General features: G+C 36.0%; 1 long non-coding RNA gene across 3 annotated transcripts; it reads left to right on the top strand.

Moving 5' to 3' along the window:
* The first annotated feature begins 933 nt into the window (after nt 1-933).
* LOC131001712 (uncharacterized) lies at nt 934-3,597 on the top strand. Of its 3 annotated transcripts, none has more exons than XR_009093991.1 (4): nt 934-1,447; nt 2,641-2,790; nt 2,958-3,039; nt 3,309-3,597. It is a non-coding gene; the product is annotated as an uncharacterized LOC131001712 (long non-coding RNA). The 3 variants fall into 3 exon arrangements; XR_009093989.1 differs by having other exon boundaries at nt 935-1,447; nt 2,641-2,752; XR_009093990.1 differs by lacking the exon at nt 2,641-2,790 and having other exon boundaries at nt 938-1,447.
* Nucleotides 3,598-6,000: the final 2,403 nt, after the last annotated feature.

Here is a 6,000-nt window from a genome sequence, read left to right as displayed (position 1 = left end):
TGTTTCAAACCCATATAATAGTAAAACATGCTAAATACGGAAACTCATTAAAATTTACAAAATGTCTAAATAATTAAATACTTCATTCGTCCATAAAAAATACTAGTATTTTTTTTGTCATTTTGGGATGTCCACAAAAATTAGTCTATTTTCATTTTCAATTTTATTTTTTACTAAAATCCTAGTTCAATGAAGTATATTCAAATATTCTGAGACTGATAGTAACAAACTACTACTCCCTCCGTCCCACTCCAATAGGCTCATTTCTTTTGGGCACGGAGCTTAAGAAAACTTACTTTTTAGTAGGAAAGTGGTGTGGTCCACACCAATTAAATACACATTTTTACTTAAAATGAAAAACGAGCCTATTAGAGTAAGACATTCCAAAAAGAAAAACGAGCCTATTGGAGTGGGACGGGGGAGTATATTTTATTAAAATATAATTAGATTAGGGCTATTGGTAGGCTATCCCCAAATGTTCCTTTCCTTATAATTTTCCCTCTCAAGCTTTTGATCAGATCTTTGGCATATACATTACACGTTACGAGAGTCAGTGTAGAAAGATTGCTAAACAGACAAATACTATATGTTTTGTTTGTAAAGAAATTTGCAAGGAGAAATATTGACAGTGCTACAAGAATTAAGCACATAGACAACATAAAATAGACAACAGAAATTTATAAATATGTTGTCAATTATTATATAGACAACATCAATGGCTAAACCTGTTGTCTATAACTATATAAAAATGAGGCTATAGACAACAAAATTTGAAATCTGTTGTCTATGACAGCTCTTAGACAATAGTTCTTAATAGACGTTGTTTATTAACACAATACACAACGAGTTTTCCTTATACGTTGTCTTTATTTAACACATATAGACAAGTATTTTCAAACTTTGTTGTATATTATATAACTAGACAACAGAGTTTTAAAACAATTGTGTAATTTAATTAAAGAAAAGGTGAAAAGTCGAAAATTGGCAAAACAAAAATACAAAAATAAAAGGAAAAGCCCTAGTTAACGTCTACAATTTAGAAGACAACCGCCTGTCGCCGCTCCTTACCCACGCCGTCGCCGGTCATTTCCCACGCCGTCGCTGCCACTTTCTCATCCTGGCGCCTCCACTTTCACCAACCTGACGACGCCGCCTCCCTTCTACCATAACCCACTACATCTCCACCTAAATCTCCCTCTCTCTAACATGGCGATGTTGCCGGCTACCTGCCGGACGAGCTGGGCTTGCTGATCTATCTGGCGCTCTGCCCACATTAACTCCAACAGATTCTACGGCCTCGTTCTGGAATACCTTCTACATTCCAGTTCAAGATATTATTTTGGGGCGTTTCAGATTTCTCACTTCTCTTAAGGGGTTTGACTAAAAAAGAGAGGAGAAATTCCTGACAAATTTCAACTTCTGCTAGCTGAAATTCTGCAATGGAAAGGTAATTTTATATTTTCTGGTTTGTTAGGAATTCTGTTCGTGATTGAATTTCTCTTTCTGCTGAATCTAGGGTTTCTGAACAGTACGAATTTTAATTTCGAGTGCAATTGTTCATTTTTTGTGTTTGAATGATCTCATATCCACTGTACAGACCTAGTTTTACTTAAACTTCTCTTAGTTTCTGATTCGTTAGTTTTAGCCATTTTGGTGTGTTCTTATGGTTGCTTGATTTTTTTCTGTCTCAATCCATACTTTAGAAGTAAGTTTACGTCGTGTGCCAGTTTTTGCCCCAGCATTTACTGATTTGGCACAATGTGTTATCCCGCAGATTACAGCTTGTCTGTACTCTACTGATTTTAATATATTTTCTTGCTATTTTGGCCATTGATGTTGAGGGAATCACTAATTTATACTTCAATGTTGAAATGGAAAGAACGCAAGACTTACTAGCTCAAACTTGCTAGTTTAGGCTGTGTTGTGAAGCTGGAATATTTACAGATGCAAATGTCGCTTGGGTTCTAGATTACCTACTTCTAGAAGTCATAAGCGTAATTTGATCTTATATGCACAATTAAGTATAATGTGCATGCTCGATACATTTGCGATGTGCGGTTGTCACTTTTGCACAAGTATTGGGGAGGCTGCCATGGAGTCCAACACTATTCAATTTTGTAGTGATGCTATAAAAGTGGCTCAATTTGATTCTCATTTCATTTTTGCCCTTGAATCCCCATAATTGCATCCATCTTGTCGTACTATTTTCATGTAGACATGTTTCTGTCTGTTCCATCTTGTGATAGTGCGGGTTCTAGGCCTACCTCCTTGTCTCTAACAGTAACACAATTATTCTGGTGAAGTATTTTGCTGCTCATCATTCATCAAGAAGGAAATAATAGTAGTTGGCAAACAAATTGATATAGACATATAGCTTTATTGGATAAGTACCTTGTTCTTTGTAATTTTTCTAAGATGGGCATTGTGCAGTGAGACACCCAATTAAGCTTCTGCGCAGCAGAAACTTTGGAAACAAATTACTTTTTTTTTTCAGTTGAATTCTTAGTTGATGCCCCATTCTACTTTTAGTTACCATTTGCCTTTAATTGTTTTATAAATCTCTCAAGATGGTTTTCCAGCAACATGTTAAGTTCAACTGATCCTAGTTTCTTTATCACATGAATTCAAATCCTGGTGTAGACGAGCAGAACCTCTATTTTCGAAGCTATAGAAGAAGTATCAGACTACAAGTTGCCATCTCAGAGCAGGATGAAGGGCAGCGCTGATGGAAAAACTGTAGGCCCATCAGGCTGTATGGAAATCGTTCACACTACAAATTTCTTGATTTTGGTTGCTATTTCTTATAGTCTATTAGACCTGTTCATTGGGGATTACTATGATGGCTCTACATGCTTATCACTCTATATTCTCCTTTTGTTCGTTCCTCAAGAATAGCTGGTCATTAGCACGGATCTAAAAGGCTTCTCATATATTTGTTGCTATTTTCTATTGTGTAGGTTGATGTTATGCTCTAAAACCTGGAAAAGGATACTGATGTTGTAGATGCCAAAATTGGCGATGATGGCGGTTGCTTGATAGGTAATTTTACCAGAGCACTCACTATTAATAAAGTTATATAAGTTTTTATTGTAAGCCTACTAATCCCTTATCATTACCTTCAAGCAAGGTTCTACTTGTTTGACTGAAAGATTGTAGTTATGATGAGCACATATTATCTTCTAAATTGTTTTACTTTATTGGATGTATTTATTGTCTTCGATTAGATCTAATGTGAAAAATCACACTAAACGGATGTTATCCGGGGAAGCTAATATTTCCTTAATTTTATTGAATAATTTTATGGCCAGGAATTGTTATGACAAAGTGACTCCAGAGAGGTTGCATCTGATGCTTCGTACCTCAAAGCTACCTTAGATGGAAGCTGGTTGGATGGTTGAATTTGTTGGATGAATGGTGGTGAATGTTGAAGGTTGGAGATTGTATTGGAAGTTGGAGATTGTATTAGAGGTTTTTTAGTAGATAAATGAAGGCGTAGTTAGAGATGATACAATTATGAATGTAATGTCTTTTGATGAAATACCAAACAAGATGTTTGACTTTTATGATATTAATCGAGTTTTTATTAATTATTTTTTAGTATTGTTTGGTTATTTGATGTTTAAGTATTTTAATTTTGTCACATATAACATATTACAAAATAAAGGATTTGAATATTCTAGAAAAATATTTTAAATTTTGTCATAGAACAGACAACAATCATTACGTGTTGTATATAATAACATAGACAATAGATATTATATGTTGTCTATAACCGCTAGGTCCATTGTATATAACATTATAGACAACGGTGATTAAATGTTGTCTATGTTAAAATAGACAACAAATAATATATGTTGTCTATGAGAGCCCCAGAATAGACAACACCGACGACAACAACAGATGTTTTCCACATAGACAACACTAAATATTTGTTGTCTATTAGCTAAATTCTTGTAGTGGTACGTGGACGACTGGAATTGAGAAACGATATCGCAAATCTAATCCTCATATCGATTCGTCTGCTAACCTACTAAGATACACTGTGCTGACATGTATATACTTGTCAATTATCATACGGAATATCTATTTTAGTTGGCACAAGATGTATGTAGTTGAGTTCTGACTTACGTAAGAATTTTACGATAACTCTATTTTAGTGGACACGAGATATATGTACATGAGTTCTAATTTACTTATCATCTATCTTTCAATCTGTCCCTTAGAGCATCCACCGCGGGGGCTCTTCTGCCCAGCTCGAGCCCCGCTCCTCCGCTGTTGCATGGAATGGCTCGATGCCCAACACCGTCCTTTGTGTTCAACCTTAGTGAGATAGGTAATGGCATGTGTCTCAATTAAAAAAAATCGAAAATAGTTTAAATATTGAAAAAATGGCTGAATTTTGAATTATTATTATTCTTTTAACCATTGGCAACGGTCCTTTGTTAGATTAATTTTTTATTTTTTATTTTGTTTATTCATCTATATATCTTAACTTTCTACACCAATTTTATACCAAAATAACTCAACTCCTTCATTCTTTCATCTTCTTCCATCTTTTTACACCTTATTTTTCTCAATTTCTTCTTCACCAAATGGACTCACAGTTCAACGATTTTTTCAAAAACCAAAATCAATTTTCGGGCATTCCCACTTTTTCTTCGATGGGGTTCTCGCTTTTCTCTCAAGCCTTGAATGCCTTCGCTAGCTATCAATTTGAACGAAGCATGTTTCGTTCAAGATGATGATATTGCGGAGATTCCATCACTCCCCAAACCGATGAGGTCATGCACCGGCTACATCATGGCGGAGACTGAGCTCGTGTACCCGTCGTGGGCGGAAGCTACCCACAATGCCATCAAAGGTGCCGATCAAAAGGCATTAACATATCATGGAGAGACTACCGGAAAGTTCAACAAAGCTCGGTCTTCCGGCACACCTGCTCGCGACAACAAGCAGATAAAGTTGCACTTTCAACTTGTCCAAAATGACGTCAAGCTATGGGAGTCAATCTACGATAAGTGCCACACCATTTGGGGGATTGATCAACAAATCATTGAGCAAATACAAGAGAGCTATTACGCTAGCCATGGGGATCCATTCCAATATTTTAAAGCTTGAAAAATTATGCGCGAATCTCAACGTTTCGCGTCCACCGACGAGGATGTCCATTTGTCGAAGCGCTCCAAGGGGTCAGATGGGGCATACACGACAACATCCTAGGAGCCGAGCATAACGGAGAGGCCTATAGGCCAAAAAGCGGCAAGTCGAGACAAAGGAAAGAACAAGTAGGTGGAGTCCTCGACGGGTGCGAACAAAGTGAAATACTACAACACAATAGACCACGTCGCAAAAGGCATCAAACTCTCTAGCTATACTAGTCATTGGAAAGCTCTCGATTTTAAAATTCTCAATGCGGACACCTCCAAGATGGATGCGCAACAATTGGTTGTGCAATATTTATTGCTCGAGGAAGTCATGAAACGTTGAGGATTGGTATAATTTTTAAATTATTGCAATTTCATTTTAAATATTATACGTTATTTTAATTAATGTAATATCGAAGTTTTTTTAATAAGATGTTGAATTTTTAAATTAAAGAGGTAAAATAGAATGAAATAGAAATAAAAAATTAAAATTCTAATTAGGCCCCTTGTTGTGAAACAAGAACTATAATTGAGATCACCCCCCCCCCCCCCCCCGCCGCAAAACCCTCTAAAGGATTCTACCATTGGAGATGCTATATTTTCAAAGTCTCGTCCCTTGACATCTCACGTTTTGGTAAATGTCACTAGTAGGCTTTATTCGACCCTATTATGAGCTGTGTTGTTCTTCAAGTTAAAATGGGCTCAACCCAAATACTGACGTTCTACTAAGTATATTATAGCTTAAGTTGGAGTGAATGAAATAAATTGATATATGGTTACAATTAAATTATAGTGTGACACTTAAGTTTGGAAGTACTACTTATGTACATATGTATTATATGATAAAATGAAATTG

This window comes from Salvia miltiorrhiza, chromosome 8 (assembly GCF_028751815.1).
Source record: "Salvia miltiorrhiza cultivar Shanhuang (shh) chromosome 8, IMPLAD_Smil_shh, whole genome shotgun sequence".
Lineage (NCBI taxonomy): Eukaryota > Viridiplantae > Streptophyta > Magnoliopsida > Lamiales > Lamiaceae > Salvia > Salvia miltiorrhiza.
The sequence above is the reverse complement of the archived record's forward strand: the minus strand, read 5'-3'. Positions and strand labels throughout refer to the sequence as shown.